Raw genomic sequence first — 20,119 nt, forward strand, 5'->3', positions numbered from 1 at the left:
CAGCGAGTCATGGAATCACAGAGCCATGAAATCACAGCACCATAGAACTATAGAATCATGGCATCATTCAGGTGGGACAAGACCACTTAAGTCACGTCAGGAGATGTGTCATGCATTTTCTGCTGTCTTTACATAGCCAAGAGCAGAAGTCCCCATGTTACATCCAGATATCTGCATTGCATGTCTGAGATGGCAGTAGTGCTGCCTCTGTCCATGAGGACAGTTTGCCATTAGGACATGCAGGCACAGAATCCAAGGCTGAGGGTGAAAATTGGCTGAAGGTACCTGAATAAGATCTGAAGTCACTGGGCTGTGTGCCTGAACTTCAGAGAACAAAGGTGTCCTATGGGTTTTGTTCCCATGATGGTCCAGCCTCCTGTCATAGCTTCAAAGAAAGTGAGTCTTGTTGTATCTGGATGAAAGGAAAGAAATAATAGAGAGCTGATAAATGGCTTAGAACTGCAAACAACTCAAGGATTCTACAAGGAAACATGATATGCCAATTTGAAGTGCTTCATCTGACAGAACAGCCAGCTGGTCACAGCTTTCACGGGGCATTTCCCATAAACAGGAGAGCTGCTGTAGGTCAGCTCTGAGAAGAACACTTGAATGTTTACGTTGGAAATTGCCCAGAGAGCAGCCAGCTGGAAGAGTTTCCTTTGGGCTGCTTCTGCTCTGTGCAGTATTTGTCAGAGCTGATCAGTGCTGCCTCATTCACTACACTTAAATGTAACGTGGCATTATCCCTACTCTGGGGTGCTTTTGGAAAGAACCAACCAACTGCCCGTGCTGCCATCAGTGAGGAATCTTGACTGAGGTGAGGTACAGGCTGTCTTTGAGATCAGTGTAAAGTAGGTGGGTGACATTTGATAGCAATTTTATGTGAAAGGTTCTCCTTGGGAAAACCCCTCGGCTGGTTTGATGATATCTAAAAAGAAACACTCAGGCTTTTGTAACAGTCAAACACTGAACAAGTGAAATGTGACATGGTTGGAGTTCTCAGGCTGCTCATCCAACAGCCTCCCCTGCAGTGAACTCCCCATCATGGCATCATTTAGGTTAGAAATGACCTCTCAGGTCAACCAACTGTTACCTCAGATAAGAGCTGCATCAGAAGTAATGCCTCGTCTTATGTTACCTGGGCTGTAAAATCAAAGGCGGATGCTGGAGATGTGACTGTAGGGGCTGAACCTTCCCAACAGCATCTCATTACGTGTTGCTGCCAGGAGACAGTTGTCAGCAGATGGGCAGCCTGACAGAATGGCATCTGACGTGGAAGTGCATATGAAGCAAAAGTGTGTCATTCAATAACTACAAGTGGAAAAAAGTTACATTCATTGACATTGACCAATACTTGCTGAATGTTTCTGGAGACCAAACAGTGGATGTGAGCAGAGTGAGCGAGAGGGAGGTGTGTTTCAGCAGTGGTAATGATGACAGACAGAGCGACTGCATTTCCTTTATTCTGTTAAGGTTGACAAAGAGCCTAGTTCATTATGTACACTGTGTTTGGGCTACACTACAAAGGGTTTCAATTACGACTTAGTAGTGAAAAGATTGCAGTATTTTTTAAAAAAGGATAAGAATAAATTACACATATAAAATGGCACAAAAAAAAACCAACAATAAAAGAGAGCTTGATTCAGTAAAAAGCTGCATTACAAGCCATGAATTCCACAAGATGGGCAGTTCACTGCTTTTGAAAGAAATTGGTCATCGCTTTCCTCACTGCATCCTTGACCTCCCTGTTCCTCATGCTGTAGATGAGGGGGATCACTGCTGGAGGAACCACTGAGTACAGAAGTTCCACTGGCAGATCCAGGAGTGGGGAGGAAATGGTCGGGGGCTTCTGGTAGGCAAAAGCACCAGTGCTGAGAAACATGGAGACCACAGCCAGGTGAGGGAGGCACGTGGAGAAGGCCTTGTGCCGTCCCTGCTCAGAGGGCATCCTCAGCACAGCCATGAAGATCTGCACATAGGACACAACTATGAAAACAAAGCACCCAAAGAATAAACTGGAACCAAAAAAGAGAAACACAACTTCCCTGAGGTAGGAGGCTGAGCAGGAGAGCTTGAGGATCTGTGGGATTTCACAGAAAAACTGGTTGACAACATTGCCTTGGCAGAGAGGCAGTGAAAACATGCTGGCAGTGTGCAGCAGGGAATGGAGAACCCCAGTGCCCCAGGCAGCTGCTGCCATGGTGGCACAAGCTCTGCTGTCCATCAAGGTCCCGTAGTGCAGGGGCTTGCAGATGGCAACATAGAGAGACATGATGGTGAGAAGGACATGATGGTGAGAAGGGAATACTCTGCTGAGATGAAGAAGACAAAGAAAAAGAGCTGTGCAACACATCCTGTGTAGGAGATGGCCCTGGTGTCCCATAGTGTGTTGGCCAAGGCTTTGGGGAGAGTGGTGCAGATGAAGCTCAGGTCATGGAGGGCCAGGTTGAGGAGGAAGAAGTACATGGGGGTGTGCAGGCGGCGGTCGCAGGCTACGGCTGTGCTGATGAGGCCGTTGCCCAGGAGGGCAGCCAGGTAGATGCCCAGGAAGAGCCAGAAGTGCAGGAGCTGCAGCTGCCGCGTGTCTGCCACGGCAGCAGGAGGAACTTGCTGATGGAGCTGCTGTTGGACATCTGCTGTTCCTGGGCTTGGAGTCCTGTTCAGAGAACAGAAGGTAATGACAAGTCCAGACTATTCTCAGAGACACTCCTGCTATGCTATAAAATTTTCTGTTCCCTCTGGAAAATGATCATTTAACACCATAACTTGTATTTATTTCCATGAGCTTCACCATCCCATTAGGAGAAGATTAGGGAGCTCTTTCTCCTCATTTCCTAATCATACCCCAGCCTCCAGGATATTTTCCTCTTTACTGCAGCTGTTCTTCGACACCCCAGCCCCAGCCTCTGTGCACTTCAGTTTGTCTTAGAGAAATCTGCCTGTTTGCAGGACAAGTGAACTATTAATATCTGCAGAAAACAAAGAAACTATAACCTAAGCTGGTTATATCCTTTTAGGTAGATGAGGCTGACTCATAACCTGTGTGACTGATTACAAAACAGCCAACTGACTGGAGAAATATTGGGGAGTCTCAGAGCCTGGCAGGCAGCAGAGTCCTTGTCCCAGCACAAAGTCCTTGGGGCACAGCAGGGACCCTGCTCTACAGGACAGCCTTGGGCACCTGCCTGCAGCCCCAGCAGCACAGCCTGCAGCCATCCTGATGCTGCAGCACAGAAGCCCTCAGCTGGAGCAGAAATCTTTTTCCACAGTAAAGCAAGATGCAGTGCCTACAGACAGATCTTCTATGGGATGTCCCCAGATTGGTGATCCCTCCTGAAAAAGCAGCTGTGCTGCCTACTGCAAGAGACTTACCATGTCGTGGTCTGTGAGAAATGCTCCTCCAGTGAGCTCACAGCCTGCTCACACCATACACGCTTTGTAAGCTCTCTCTCCCCTCTCTTCTGTCCTCATATCACCTGCAGATCATGACCCAGCCCTGCTGTTCTGTGCACAAGAGTGGTTCCTGGGCACAGCTGTCTCTCTGCAGCGCTCCCCACTTGTAAGAGCTCCCTGTGTCTCAGGAGCCTGGCCCTGCTCAGCAGCAGAGTATGCCATGTTTATCCTTCCCACTCGTCTCCCATGAGATGTCCCTGGGTCTTCATGGCCAACAGCTCCTGAAAGACAACGGCATCATGACTGTACTTTGAAATCTGTTAAGTTAAACACCATATTTCAAGTGGTCAGTGACTAATTCCAGACATGTGGTGAGTCCTACCAGAGTGTGTTTGCTGAAACAAAAGGGGTACGCAGACAAGGACAGGGAATCCTAGAATCATAGAGTCACCAAGGTTGGAAAAGTCCTAAAAGATCATCCAGTCCAGCTATTCACCTATCACCAGTAGCTCCCACTAAACCATGTCCCACAACACAACATCCAGTCATTCCTAGAACACTTCCAGGTGGCTTGCAGAATCAATGGGGTCAATGGGGCCCATATGGGGTTGTGGGTCCTTTATGGGGTTGTGTAGCCTGAATGGGGTCAATGGGGCACATATAGGATTGTGGGGCCTATATGGGGTCTTTGGGGCCGATATTGGTTGTGGTGCCAGTATGGGGTGTATGTGGCCCATATGGGGTCTATGGGACTCATATGTGTTTGTGGGGCTTATATGGGGTTTTGGGCTTATATGGGGTTGTGGGGCCATTATGGGGTCTATAGGGCCCATATGGGGTTGTGGGGCCTGCATGGGGTCCATGGGCCCATATGGGGTTGGGTGGCCTGTATAGGGTCTATGGGGCTCATATGGGGTTGTGGGGCCTGTATAGGGTCTATGGGGACCATAAGGTGTTGTGGGGTCTGTATGTGGTCTATGGGGCCCATATAGGGTTGTGGGGCCTGTATGGGGTCTATGGGTCCCATATGAGGTCTATGGGGCCTATATGGGTTTGTGGGGCCCATATGGGGTTGTGGGGCCTTTATGGAATCTATGGGTCCCATATGGGGTTGTGGGGCCTGTATGGAGTTGTGGGTCCTGTATGGGGTGGTGGGGCCTCTAACGAGTCTTTGGGGCCCATATGGGATTGTGGGGCCTGTATGGGGTCTTTGGGGACCATATGTGGTTGTAGTGCCTTTATGGGGTCTATGGGGCCCATATGTGGTTGTAGTGCCTTTATGGGGTCTATGGGGCCCATATGGAGTTGTGGGAACTATATGGGGTTGTGAGGTCTGTATGGGGTATATGGGGGCCCATATGGAGTTGTGGGGCCTGTATGGGGTTAATGGGGCCCGTATGGGGTTAATGGGGCCCGTATGGGGCTGTGCGGCATTTATGGGGTCTATGGGGCCCCTATGGAGTTTTGGGGAATGTATTGCCTCTATGAGGCTCATATGTGCTTGTGGGGCCTGTATGGGGTCTATGGAGCCCCTATGAGGTCTATGGGCATATATGGGATTTTGGGGCCCATATGGGTTTGTGGGAAGTATATGGGGTTGTGGGGCCTGTATGGGGTCTATGGGGCCCATATAGGGTTGTGGGGTCTGTATGGGGTCTATGGGGCCCATATGGGGTTTTGGGGGCTGGATGGTGTCTATGGGGCCCATAAGGGGTCTATGGGTCCCATATGGGGTCTATGGGTCCTATATGGGGTTGTGGGGCCCATATGGGGTTGTGGGGCCTTTATGGAATCTATGGGGCCCATATAGGGTTGTGATGCCTGTATGGGGTGTATGGGGCCCATATGGTGTTTTGAGGCCTGTATAGGGTCTATGGGTCTTATATGCTGTTGTGGGGCCTTTATGAGGTTTTGGGGCCTGTATGGGGTCTATGGGGCCCATATGGGGTTGTGGTTCCTGTCTGACATCTGTGGGGCCCATATGGGGTTGTGGGACCTGTATCAGGTCTATAGGGCCCATATGGTGTTGTGGGGCCTGTATGGAGTTGTGGGTCCTGTATGACGTGGTGGGGCCTCTACGGAGTCTTTGGAGCCCATATGGGATTTTGGGGTCTGTATGGGGTTGTGGAACCTGTATGCTGTTGTGGGGCCCACATGGGGTTGTGGGGAATATATGTGGTTGTGGGACCTGTATGGGGTCTGTGGGGCCCATATGTGGTTGTGGGGCCTGTATTGGGTCTATGGGTCTCATATGGGGTAGTGGGACCTTTATGGTGTTTTGGGGCCTGTATAGGGTCTATGGTGCCCATATGGGTTTTTGGGGCCTGTATGGGGTTGTCTGGCCTATATGGGGTTTTGGGAACTGTATGGTGTCTATAGGGTCCATATGGGGTTTTGGAGCCTGTATGGGGTCCATGAAGCCCATATGGAGTTGTGGGGCCTGTATGGGTTCTATGGGGCCCATAAGGGGTTGTGGGTCCCATATGGGGTTATGAGGCCCATATGGGGTTGTAGGGCTGGTATGGTGTTTTGAGGCCTGTAAGGGGTCTATAGGGCCCATATGGGATTGTGAAGCCTGTATGGGGTCTCTGGGGCCTATATGGGGTTGTGGGGCATATATGGGGTTGTGTGGCCTGCTTGGGATTGTGGGACTTGTATGGGGTCTTTGGGGCCCATATGGGGTTGTTTGGACTGTATGCGGTTGTGGGGCCTGAGTGGGGTGTATGGGGCCGACATGGGGTTGTGGGGAATACATGTGGTTGTGGGACCTGTATGGGGTCTATGGGGCCCATATTGGGTTGTGGGGGCATTTATGGGGTTGTGGGGTTTGTATGAGGTTGTGCGGCCTGTATGGGGCCTATGGGGTACATATGGGGTTGTGGCGCTTGTGGGTTTGATTTAGGGTGAGTTTATGATTTAATGTGAGTGATTATTTTCAAAAAATTAAAGTTCTGATTTAAGAATCACTCTTTATCCTTTCAAAAATATAATTTACTTACCAAAATGATGTTTTTAATCCCTTAGAATTGCACTGTATCCCCAAAATACATTCATATTCATCATAAAGATGACATTATCTCCACAAAATGATATATGGCAGCAAAATATGACACACTACTTTTAGAATACCACAATTCCTCTACAAAATAAGAGCGTTTCCCCTGAAATACCAGTATCAGTTACAATTTTTGATTTTAACGCACGCCGTTCAATACATATAACAAAACTAAAAAAATCTCCTTGCAATGATTTGATTTTGTTTCCAAAATATTACTTATCAGGCCTAAAAATAGCATTTTCTAAACAAAATACTGGTATTCATTTGCAAAATAAGACATTTTCTTTACAGAATGATGCTTTCTAGCAAAACATCATAGTTACACTTCCACATAACCTCTATTACTCTATTATTATTATTATTAATCTTATACATACCCTTAATAACAATTCCACATACATTTGCCCAATAGACCCCATATAGACCCCAAAACCCTATATGGGCCCCACAGGCGCCATACAGGCCGCATAAAACCATAGAAGCCCCATAAACCCATATGGGCCCATAGACCCCCTACTAGTCCCACAATCCCATATGGGCCCCATAGACCCCATGTAGACCCTACAACCCCATACAGGCCCCACAACTCCATATAGATCCCATAGACCCCATACCAACCCCAAAACCCCATATGGTCCCCATAGGCCTCATATAGGTGCCACAACTCCATACAGGCCCCATAGATCCCATACGGGCCCCAAAGACCCCATACAGTCCCCACAACCCCATGCAGGCCCCATAGACCCCATACTGGCCCCACAACGCATGTGGGCCCCAAAGACCCCATACAGGCTTCACAAACCCATATAGGCTCCACAACCCCATATGGGCCCCATAGACCCCATACAGGCCCCATAGACTCCATACAGGCCCCATAGACTCCATACAGGTGCCACAACCACATCTAGGCCCCACAAATACATAAAGGCCCCACAACCTTATACAGACCCCACAACCACATATGAGAGCCACAACACCATATAGACCCCATAGACCCCAAAAAGGTGCCAAAATCCCATATGGGCCTCACAAAACCATACAGACCCCACAAGCCAATATAGGGCCCACAACCCCATTTGGACCCCATAGACACCATACAGGCCCCACAACTTCATATGGGCCCCATAGAGCACATAAAGGCCCCACAAAGCAATATGTGCCCCATAGACCCCATGCAGGCCCCACAACACCATACAGGTCCCACAACACCATACAAGCCACATAGACCCCATACAGGCCCCACAACCACATATAGGCCCAACAAACCCATATGGACCCCATAGACCCCATAAAGGCCCCACATACCCATACCGGCCCCATTCCCCATAAAGGCCCCACAAACCCATATGGGCCATTTTGATCCCATATAGGCCCCACAACCCCATATTGTCCCCACAGACGCCATACAGGCCCCACAACCCCATATGGGACACATAAACCCAATATAGGCCCCACAACTCCATATAGACCCCATAGACCCCATACCAGCCCCCAAACCCCATATTGGCCCCATAGGCCTCATATTGGCCTCACAACCACATACAGGCCCAATATATTCCATATGGGCCCCAAAGACGCCATACAGGCCCCACAACACCATACAGGCCCCATAGACCCCATACAGGCCTCACAACCCCATATAGGACCTACAACACCATGTGGGCCCCATAGAATCCCATACAGGACCCACAAACCCATATAGGCCCCACAACCCCATAAAGGCCCCGCAATGTTCTACAGGCCCTACAACCACGTAAGAGACACAACACCATATAGGCCCCATAGACCCCAAACAGGCACCACAACACCATATAGGCCCCACAATCCCATATGGGCACCATAGATGCCATGCAGGCCCCACAACCCCATACAAGCCCCATAGACCCAATACAGGCCCCACAACCACATATAGGCCCAACAAACCCATACGGACCTCACAGACCCCATACAGGTCCCACAACCACATATATTCCCCACAACCCCATGTGGGCCCCACAGCAGCATACAGGTTCCACAACCCCATACAGACCCCAAAATCCCATATGGGCCCCAAAGACTCCGTAGAGGCCCCACCACGTCATACAGGACCCACAACTCCATACAGGCCCCACAACCCCATATAAGACCCATAGACCCCATATGGGACCCAGAGACCCCTTATGGGCCCCATAGACACCATCCAGCCCCCAAAACCCCATATGGGCCCCATAGACCCCATACAGGCCCCAAAACCTCATAAAGGCCCCACAACAGCATATAAGACCCATAGACCCTATACAGGCCTCAAAACACGTTTTTAAGCCCCAAATCCATTGCCCCCCCACCCTATGTTATATAACCCCTTTTGAAGCACAAAAAAAGACCCCAAAATGCCGTTTTTAAGCCCCAAATCCACCCTCCCCCTTCATATTAAAAACCATATTTGAATCCCACAAAAAGCCCCATAGACCCCGTTTTTAATCCCAAAATACACCCCGTGATGACCCAAAGTCGCTGTTTTTCAGCCCCAAAATACCGTGTTTGAAGACCCGGATGAGGAGGGACTTGTCGGCCTCTGTGTCCCACCAGGACGTGGGGGGCTCCAGTCAATCCAGCAATGGATCAAACTGTCTGCAATTCCCCCTCTCTCTGACCCCCTTAACATAAACTATCTATCTGTAACTGAACTTTGCCTTAGTGAGGCCCCCTTTCCCTTTCTGTAGCAAAGTGTTCCCTTTTCATCTACTATGGGGTCCTTTTTCACTATTTACTGACACTTCATGACGGATGGGCAAGGAAGATGAGGAAAAGCTGCTGCCCTTTGTGAGAGTGCACTGAGCTCTGCCTGGGGATGGCAGAGGAGCCAGCTGAGAACTGATGGAAAAGGCACAAAGAGGAGAGCAGCAGATTCTGTTCCTTGCTTCCTGATCAGGAAGAACAAGAGGAGAAGGACAGGCAGGAATCTGAGTTACAGCTCAGATGGAATTGTTTTCTTCAGACATTCCGCTATGGTGCAGTGTTTTAGTTCTAGGAGAAAGCCATTGATAACACTCTGATGTTTACAGCTGCTGCTAAGCAGTGTTGTACAGAGCCAAGGCCATGGTCAGTGGAGGGCACGTGGAGCTGAGGGGGAACAGAGTGAGGACAGCTGACTGATAGTGGCCAAAGGGACGTTCTCTATCAGCTGACAGCAAGCAGAAATTGTATTGAAAGGGGTGGGAGTTCATCTCAGTCTCTTCTCTTCCCAGTGCCCAACTGAGCATCAGTCTGGTGGTGCTGAGCAAGTGCTTGTGCATCAGTTGTTACATACAATTCCATATCAACAGATATATAGTGATAATTATTACACGTCTGCTTTTATCTCTCTTAGTAATTTGCTTTGTTACAACGCACAAGTTGTACTTTTTTTCCCAGTTCTCTTCCCCATCCCACTGGGAATAGGGCAGTGCACCAAGCACTGTGAGCTGCTGAGCCACATGTTGGGTTCAACAACCACTGTCATTTTGGTGCCCGATGTGAGGCTCCAAGGGTTGAGATAACAGCACAACTGTCCAGAGTGAGATAACTCTGAGGGCTTTGTGGGAGTTGGAAAAGTGCTGGCCATGATGCTGATTGTTTCCCTATTTGTGGAGCTTGCTGAGTCTTCTCATGAAGCTTCACTGCACAGCTCCTTTGTGCTTGGATGCTGGATTAGGGTATTTATTTTGCTATGCTGTTTGACCTCAGTTTGTACCATGATAAAATTGGCAGCTGACAAAGTGAAGTTCTGTGCACTTTCAGCTCTGTGGCCATTTTTGGGTTTTAGAAGTAATATTGTCAGTATGATTAGGAATTACACAATTTACAGTGTCGCCCCTGTGAGCCCGGGGGTGTTCAAGGAGTGACTGGATGTTGTGTTGAGGGACATGGTTTATTGGGAACTATTGGTAATAGGTGAACGGTTGGACTGGATGATCTTTTAGGCCTTTTCCAACATTGGTGATTCTATGAATCTATGACTGAGATTAAACATTTATTCAGGAATATCAGTGAGAGATCTGCCCCAAGGTGAGAAGGCTCTGCATGGCAGGGTGTGTGGGACAGTCTGGGCAGCTGCCTGGAGTGGTGGGCACCCCCAGGGCTTTGGAACTTCATCTCCGAGCAACTGCAGGATCCTGAGAAATTGGTAGAATTTTGGAGACAGGTCTGCTGTGGCACTGGTAATCCTAAACAGGCACAAATGACTGCAGTGTGCCAGGGCCTGGCCCACACCTACTGAGCTGTGTTCAACACTCTTCAACATCATCAAGGGGAAGAGAGCTGGATCTGCTGACAGTGCTGCAGCCTCTGCAACTCCGGCACCGACCCTGCAATAGCTCCAAGTTTTTGATAGACATCCTGCAGTTGCTCCAAGCTCTGGACAGATCCCTCTGTCACTCCACTCCTCATAACGAGCTCTGCGGTCACTCCTGCTACAGGTCCTGTAGCTGTTCCAATTATTGCTACAAGAAAATGAAACAAATGCCTCCCAGGGGAGGTGCACTGTGCCAGGAGGTACAGCCCTGTGGTCACTCCAACCCCTCCGATGAGCCCAGTGGGTGCTCCAACTTCAATCACAGGTCCTGCGGTGATTCCTGCTCTGGCAATGAGCTCTGCAGTTGCTCCAACTCCTGTAATAGGAAAACAGCCTCTCCAGTTCCTACAGTGAAACTTGAGGCTGTTAAAACCCCTGCAACTAGTCCTGGACTTGCAAACAGATATGCATATAAGCTATTATCATCTATGTATGATATGTATGTGTATTAGTATATGCATAAATGTTAGCAACTGCCTGTATTGCATACATGTGAAAATATACTATATATATATGTATATATGCATACATCATATTTATAATCGTTTTCTTTTTATCTTGACCTTAGACCACAGATTCTAAACCTCAGCACTGCCTTGAGTCCCTTACAGATCTCCTTGGGACATCTGAAACTATCCCTGCCAGTCAGTGAAATGCACCTGAAGATTTCAAGGTCTTCTCAGGGAGCAGCTCCTGAGGTATATTCCTTACATCAACTTTGGAAGAGGCCTCCAGTTCTCTGGTCATGCTCTGAAGGGGCCCTCTTGTTATGGCAGTGCCAGCAAGGAGACCAGCTCTGACACAGCCGTTCATATTGCCGGCTACTGACTGCAGCCTCAGAGTGCTGCTGTAGAGGCAACAGGACTGTTGTGAGACACACAAGAGCTTCAGGACTGCACAAATGAGAGGGCTTGAGAGCAGTGCAGCACTGGAAATAGAACAGGAATGAAAAGAGCACGTTGTGCTGCTGTCTGTGGCTGTACCTCCTCCAAATCCAGACAAAGTTGGATAAAAGAAGGGCTAAGGAAAAGCATATTTTGAATGCTTTTTATTTATCTCTTACCCTATTCGGAGAATCTGGTTCCATGTTTACATGAGCTCTAGGAGTGAGAAAATGGAAATTAGGTAAGAAAGAAGTGAAATTATTTTTTATTTATAAGTTCAATAACATTTTGTTGCAGGTTGCTATATCACGCAATATCAAACAATCAAAGATGCATAAAACAAAAAGAATCATCACTGGGAATCCTGTGAGGAAGATGTGCACTTTATGGAAGCTGGAATAGTGTGTACTGCAACACCTTCCTGAGAGCGTGCTTGATCTCCCTGTTCCTCATGCTGTAGATAATAGGGTTCAGTGTTGGAGGAACCACTGCATAAAGAACTGCTACTGTCAGATCCAGGAGTGGGGAGGAAATGGTCAGGGGCTTCTGGTAGGCAAAAGCACCAGTGCTGAGAAACATGGAGACCACAGCCAGGTGAGGGAGGCACGTGGAGAAGGCCTTGTGCCGTCCCTGCTCAGAGGGCATCCTCAGCACAGCCATGAAGATCTGCACATACGACACCACTATGAAAACAAAGCACCCAAAGAATAAACTGGCACTACAAATGAGAAACACAACTTCCCTGAGGTAAGAGGCTGAGCAGGAGAGATTGAGGATCTGTGGGATTTCACAGAAAAACTGGTTGACAACATTGCCTTGGCAGAGAGGCAGTGAAAATGTACTGGCAGTGTGCAGCAGGGAATAGAGAACCCCAGTGCCCCAGGCAGCTGCTGCCATGGTGGCACAAGCTCTGCTGTCCATCAAGGTCCCGTAGTGCAGGGGCTTGCAGATGGCAACGTAGCGGTCATAGGACATGATGGTGAGAAGGGAATACTCTGCTGAGATGAAGAAGACAAAGAAAAAGAGCTGTGCAGCACATCCTGCGTAGGAGGATGGCCCTGGTGTCCCAGAGGGCGTTGGCCATGGCTTTGGGGAGAGTGGTGGAGATGCAGCCCAGGTCGAGGAGGGCCAGGTTGAGGAGGAAGAAGTACATGGGGGTGTGCAGGCGGCGGTCGCAGGCTACGGCTGTGCTGATGAGGCCATTGCCCAGGAGGGCAGCCAGGTAGATGCCCAGGAAGAGCCAGAAGTGCAGGAGCTGCAGCTGCCGCGTGTCTGCCAACGGCAGCAGGAGGAACTCACTGGTGCAGCTGCTGTTGGGCATCTGCAGTTGCTGGGCTTGGAGTCCTGTTCAGAGGTAATGACAAGTCTAGACCATTCTCAGAGACACTGTTTCTACTGTATTATGAAATGTTTTCATTCTCTTACGACAATGTTTATTTAGCACCACAAATAGAATTGAATTTCATGAAGTTCAGCATTCTATAATTAGAAGAAGCATATGGAGCTTTAACCTTCTCTTCATCTTCAAAATTATCTCATCTCTTTGGATTTTTACAACTGTTTCTTGTCTCATATCTTTACCTTCACTGCTCTTAAAGCCCTCTGTCACAACCTTTGTGCCCTTCAATTTCCGTTCAGGAAACCTGCCTATTTGCAATGTAAGTGCATTATTCTTGTCAAAAAAATTGATAATTTCAACTAGTTACACCCTTGGAAATGTTCCTCTCCATGAAAGGAGAGGCTGAAAGCACATCGTATGTGACAGCTCAGAAAACAAGCAATTGCCTGAAGAAGAGTTTGGGAGTCTCAGATCTGTGTTTATATTTGACAGCCCCTTTTAGATTTCTGCTTCCAATCCTTTCCCCTTCCTTCCAAACAAGAAATAGAAAATTGTTACCTTGTCTGTCCACTCGCAAAGGGCCCTCACAAACATTCAGTTGTGCAGTGGAGCTGTGATTCCCTGCCCCAGGCAGCAGCTGTGGCAGCACAAGTGCTGCTGGGGGGCTCCTTCCCCCCACATGTCTTCCTGCAGCGCCCTGGGCAGCTCCCCGGGCAGGCTGAGTGCTGAGCCTGGCAGGCAGCAGAGTCCCATACCCGGCACACAGCCCCTGGTGCACAGCAGGGACCCTGCTCTGCAGGACATCCGCCTGCAGCCCCAGCTGCACAGCCTGCAGCCGTGCTGGGACACGCAGCCCTCAGGGCTGTGCTCTGACACTGCAGTACGGAAGCCCTCAGCTGGAGCTGAAGGCTTTTAACACAGCAAAGGAATATGCAGTGCCTGAAGCCAGATCTGCTACGGCATGTTCCCGATTAAGTTAATCTTCTATGAAAAGCAGCTGCATGGTCTGTAGTGAGACTTACCTTGTCATGGTTTGTGAGTAATGCTCCTGTTGTGTGCTCACAGCTTGCTCACACCGTACACATCCTGGAAGCTCTCTCCCCTTTCTCTACTCTCATTTTGGGAGCTGTAGTTTGTGCTGTGTACAAGAGCTGCTCCTGGGCACAGCTGTCTCTCTGCAGCACTGCCCACTTGTATGAGCTCCCTGTGTCCCAGGAGCCTGGCCCAGCTCAGCAGCAGAGGATGTCAGTTTTATCCTTCCCACTCGTGTCCCTTGAGATTTCCCTGGGTCCTCATGGCCATCAGCTCCTGAAAGACAACAATATCATAACTGTTCATTGAAATTTGCTCAATTTTCCACCAGTCAATTCCTGACATGAGGTGAGTTCTACCACAGAGTGTTTGATTAAACAAAAAGGGAACACAGACACGAACAAGGAGGGTTGGATTTCCCTGTGCAGGGCAGTGATCCAGAGGAGGCAGTGCAGGTGCCTCATCCCCAGATAGAAACCCAGGGGTTGAAATGGGATTCAGCTCCCCACAGACCCATGGGAGCTGGGATTCCTCTGGTTCAGCTCAGATGTGCACAAGGAGTTGTACAGTGCTGCTTTAGTATCTTCTATTAACCCAACTATAAATAAATAGACAATAAATGTATTTCGGAGTCTTCCTCTTTAAGCTCTCTCCAGATACCTCTCCATTTCGCTGAACAAGTTTTGAAAACCTGAAGAAGAGAACAGGAAGGCACAAGGCACAGGAGGCTCTTTAGGTTATAATGGGCCCCAGGGCGCATTTGATGCTAAGTCCATCAACCTCCAGTGCAGAGAGAAGTTTGCACAACGTACTCAGCAAGACAAAGTCAGAAGTAACAGTGAAGGTTCTAAGAGTATTAATGGGCCCACTGAGGGCCATTATCAAGCAAGCTTCCCAAGGGACTTGTTAGAGCAGATAATTGGAAGATATGCCTACAGGCAGGCAAAGGCACTGGCATGGTGGCTCTGATGTTAAGAAACCCCTCCTTTCTCTTACAATTCCTGACCCCCAGACCCTTGGTAGGGAGATCCTGTCCCTCATGTTGGCTCATGACCCTTCCTGGGGTGATGAGATGGATGTGTGCATAATGTTAAATGAAAGACATGGGGACAGAAGATCCCAGGCTCTGCATGGGGTGCAAGGATGCTGTGAAGTTCACTTTCCCCGTGTGCCCTGTGACTCATCTCATGATGTGGGATGTGAGAAGGGCCAGTCTGAACAAGCAGTCAAACCCACAGAAACTCTGAACTTCAGATCTCTCAGTTCCAGTGCCCTCTTTTGCACACCATCCCATAGTTTGATGTCCTTTCTATTCTGTGGTGCCCAGAAGTGCACCCAGTTCTCCAGGTGAGGCTGCAGCAATGCACAGCAGACAGGGACAACCCTTTCCCTCACCCAGCTGGCAATAAATTCCTTAATGCCCTCCTTGGGACCGTTGGTCTTCCTGGCTGCCTTGGCACACTGCTGACTCACATTCAGTTTGATGTTTACCAGGATCCCCAATCCTTTTCAGTCAAACCTCTCTCCAGTGTTCCATATCCAGTCAGTGTGTATGTCCAGGGTTGTCCCTACCCAGGTGCACAATCAGGCACTTGTTGTGCTTTATGGACCAACTGGTGCTCACTTCTCTCTGCAAGTCTTCTTCACCCTTGGTGGAGGCAACAGCTCCTCCTAAACTGGAATCATCAGCAAACTTGCTCAGAACATCTTTTAGTCCTTGTCATGGTTTTGTCATCTTTGCTATTGGTATTCTGCATCATAACATCACGTGGAGCACAGAGAAGAACAACTACATGTCCCAGAGGACCTCACGGTCAGAGAGGGAAACAAGTCACAGAAGTGACGCTAGCTCTCTCTCTCTCACTGGCTGGCAGCGAGTGGGAAACCTCTCTCTTTCTCTTTTATTTTACTTGATTGATTAGCCTCAATTTCAATTAGATTGTAATTAGTCAAATAACTTTTCCTCCTTAGATCATTGCCACTTCTCTGTTTGTTTCCCTGAGCCCAGCTCCCATTTTTCTACCTCTTTCCCTTATTCCCTTCCCATTTGTCAGGGGCCGGGGGGCCCACAGGCCTACTGCCCCTCTGCCATGGACAGAGACTGATCTAGATAACACTGTGACACCATGCAGTGTTCTCAAAGGTGATTCAGTGTCTTGAGAACTTTCCACTCGAGCATTTCCAAAGCAGTTCAACTGCTGAGAGATAGAAATGCTGGTTTGGAATTTCAACAACTGTGGTGGTCTGCTGAACTTCTCACAAAGCAGTGTGTAGGACACCCCACAGTAAGAACTGTCGCGGGGGGGGAGGGGGGGCGATAATCCCACGAACACACACATCTCTTACCAACACTCAGACCATTTCCAACAGTCACATTTTGGATGCTGCTCCTGGACTGATGTGACACTGAACAGCGTCAGTGCCAAGGGCTTTACGAAGCGCTTCTTTTCTGAGCACACCTAACAGATATCAGATGGGTCCCTTGGCTCATTTCCCAGTTGGTTGGCAATTTGGAAGCACCGTGGATGAGTTCCACCCAAATCATCACCAGTTTGACCAAAAGGGGTGACAGAAGGGCTCAGAAGGGATGGTGTCACTGTGCAAAGAGCACTGGAAAGACAGGATGAGCTGAAAACACCCTGAGCCCAATGATGGAGTTGAGCAGATGCAAGGACTGATATAAATCACAACCCACAACCACAACAAACCAAGACATAATACTATGACGCCAGAACATGTGACACAGAGGTATATTCAGGATTCCGGCACGGTCACATCTTCGGTTTTTCTGTCACAAAACACAAATATGTAAAGGCAGCTCTCAGCCATTCTGTGTTCAGTCAAGGTCCCGCGGGGATCTTCTTTGAAATAGAACAAGACCCCAACTCGCCCTTTTGGGGGCTTTGTTCATATGGTTAAAATGAGGGAATAACCCAGCAAGTGTTAATTTTAGATTCCTTTTGGGGGGTGTCCTTAGCCTTCCAAAGGTATTTGATAAGGGATTAAGGTGACAGAAGCTGGCCTCAGGTTGGCTGGATCAACTGGATGGTGACTCACAGGGGCAAGTGGCAAGGGTGGGATAGAAGGTGTTAGATCGAGGATCTTCTCCTTTTGTTGTAAGCTTTCTGATACATCCTTTTGATCACCGAAGTCGCCTGACTCGGAGCCGTCCCGGACCGATCAGCAGTGACTGACCGCGTGGTTCAAGGGGGATCTCGGGCGGTTCCTTCAACCAGGAAACCCCTGGGTAGAGGAGAAGCCTGGCAACTCTCACGGGAGCAGCTGATGCAGCCGCTGACGCAGAGTGTGGGTGTTCCCTGGCTACGGAGGGAGATTTAAATGGGCACAGAGAGGGCAGCAACTAGTCGCTGCCCACCAGTAGACGGACAGGAGGAGGCAGGGCTCGTGCACCTCGTGACTTCCTGTTTTAGTTCTGGTAAGTATTCCGATTGACATGGTTGCTCCCCGGCAGAAGGCTGCTGCCAGAAATACTGAGGAGGCCCAGACAAGGGTCCCAATCCCTCAGAAATGGGAGACAGCAACCAAGAAGACTGCAGAGACCCAGACTGAGGTCTTGCACATGCCTTATAGGAAGGCTGCTGCCAAAATGTCTGAGGAGACTCAGACTGAGCCCCCAACCCGTGATGCTGGTGTGCAGGTCTCTGGCTGTACTGAGTGCCAGAGCCTGGCCCTTGCAGTGCTGGGTGAGGGAGGCAGTGACTGTGTTCACTGCGACCAGGTGAACTACTTGCTCAGCCTCGTAGTTGACCTGAAGGAGGAAGTGGAGAGGCTGTGGACTATAAAAGAGTGTGAGAGGGAGATTGACTTGTGGTGTCAGTCCCTCTCAGCCTCAAGTTCTCAGCATACAGCCGAGGCTCCTAATGGAGCATGTCAGCCCCTGCCACCTCACAAACAGGTGGTAAAGGGGAACCAGCCAGCTGGCAGCACTGCAGTGAGCCCCCTGTCCTCTCTTCCCCCCAGCAGCAATTTGAGAAGGGATGAGGAATGGAAACGGGTACCTGCTGGGCGGAAGGGGCATCCCCCATCCCGACCATCCCCGGCTCCCCAGGTGCCTCTGTGAAACCAGTTTGAGGCCCTGAAACTTGAGGGGGGGACTAGTGAGAGTGTGGAGACAGGTTCACCCATGAGGTTGCCTCAGGTGAAGCGGTCACCCTGAAGCCTCAAGACTGCTTCTACACGTAAGGACAGAAGGGTGATTGTTGTAGGTTACTCCCTTCTGCAAGGAACAGAAGGCCCTATATGCCGGCCCGACCCTACCCGCAGAGAAGTGTGCTGCCTTCCTGGGGCACGGGTCAGGGACATTTCAAAGAAAATTTCTAGGTTGATTCAGACTTCAGATTACTACCCACTTTTAATAATTCAGGCTGGCAGCGAGGAAGTTGGCAAGGAAAGCCTGAGGTCCATCAAGAAAGACTTCAGGGGAATGGGGTGAATACTTGAAGGAGCCGGGGTGCAGGTGATCTTTTCTTCTACACCCGTGGTGTCAGGAAAAGGTACAGGGAGGATCCAAAAAAACCAACTCCTAAATAGATGGCTTAAGAGCTGGTGCAGACAGAAGAATTTCGACTTTTTTGACCATGGGGCAATCTACACTGCACCTGGCATGATGGCTGCTGATGCAAGCAGCCTGTCCCTGACGGGTAAGAGGGTATTAGCTGAAGAATTAGCGGGACTCATTGACAGGTCTTTAAACTAGGAACGAAGGGGGAAGGGGGCAAAATAAGGGCTACTGGGGTTGAACGGTTCATTCGTTGAACAAGCAGGAGGAACTGGAAACTGTGATACACTCTGAAAGTTATTACATTGTTGCTATCACAGAAACATGGTGGGATGACTCCCACAATTGGGATACTGCCATCGACGGCTAAAGACTATTTAGGAGAGATAGGCGAGGTAGGAAGGGTGGGGGAGTCGCTCTCTATGTCAGAGATTGGATAAACTGTGAGGAGCTCCCCATGAGAAACAGTCAAGAACAGGTTGAGAGCCTGTGGGTTAGGATTAGAGATGGGACTAATAAAGGTCAGCTGGTATTTGGGGTATACTACAGGCCACCTGATCAAGGGGAAGCTGTTGACGAGGCTTTCTTGCTCCAGATGCGTGAGGCATCTGGCTCACGGGCTCTCATCCTGGTGGGGGACTTCAACCATCCGGACATCTGTTGGGAAAACCACATGGCGAGCTGCAAGAGCTCCAGAACGCTCTTGGAATCCATTGATGATAGCTTTCTGGTTCAGGTATTGGACAGACCAACCAGAGGTGAAGTGTTGCTGAACCTGCTGCTCACCAACGCTGAGGAGATCATCAAAGGCGTCAAGGTTGGAGGATGCCTGGGCTCCAGCGATCATGCCCTGGTTGAGTTTGTGATCTCAAGCGATGTGGGCCTGGCAAAGAGCAGGACCAGGACACTGAACTTTAGAAGAGCAGACTTCAAGCTACTCAATGGATTGCTGGCCAAGTTCCCCTGGTGTGCTGCCCTCAAAGACAAGGACGTTGAGGAGAGCTGGCTGCTCTTCAAGGATGCCCTCCTGGCAGCACAAGAGGTCTCCATTCCCCTGATTAAGAAAGTGGGCAGGAGAGATAGAAAACCAGCATGGCTCAGCAAGGACCTGCTGAGAGAACTGAGGGCCAAGAAAGGGGTGTACAAGCTCTGGAAACAAGGCTATGTCACCTGGGAAGAATACAGGGATGCCATCCAGACTTGCAGACGTGGGATCAGGAAAGCCAAGGCGCAGGCAGAACTGAACTTGGCAAGGGACATGAAAAACAATAAGAAAACCATCTACAGGTACATTGGCCAGAAGAGACGGGTCAAAACGGGCGTACCTACTTTGGTAAATTTAAAAGGAGAAATGGCTTCAACAGATGAAGAGAAAGCTGAGGTGCTGAATGAGTTCTTCACCTCGGTCTTCACCGGTGGCCAGGATTCTAGTCTTTTTCACGTCCCTAAGTCTTGCACCCCCATACCTCTATGTGGGGACCATGGAGGTAAATCCCTCCCCACTGTAAGGGTAGAGAAAGTCCTAGAGTGCCTCCTTAGACAGAATGAATACAAGTCTATGGGGCCAGACAGCGTGCATCCC

At 49.5% G+C, this 20,119-nt stretch overlaps 1 long non-coding RNA gene across 1 annotated transcript; it reads right to left on the reverse strand.

Annotated features, from left to right (window-relative positions):
• Positions 1 to 105: 105 nt before the first annotated feature.
• On the reverse strand, positions 106 to 15,699 carry LOC146758098 (uncharacterized). The gene is made up of 3 exons (XR_014935123.1): positions 14,009 to 15,699; positions 3,373 to 3,674; positions 106 to 2,656 (listed from the first exon to the last, which is right to left on the reverse strand). It is a non-coding gene; the product is annotated as an uncharacterized LOC146758098 (long non-coding RNA).
• Positions 15,700 to 20,119: the final 4,420 nt, after the last annotated feature.

Source organism: Coturnix japonica, chromosome 17 (genome assembly GCF_054131305.1).
Source record: "Coturnix japonica strain WE chromosome 17, WE-NBRP24, whole genome shotgun sequence".
Lineage (NCBI taxonomy): Eukaryota > Metazoa > Chordata > Aves > Galliformes > Phasianidae > Coturnix > Coturnix japonica.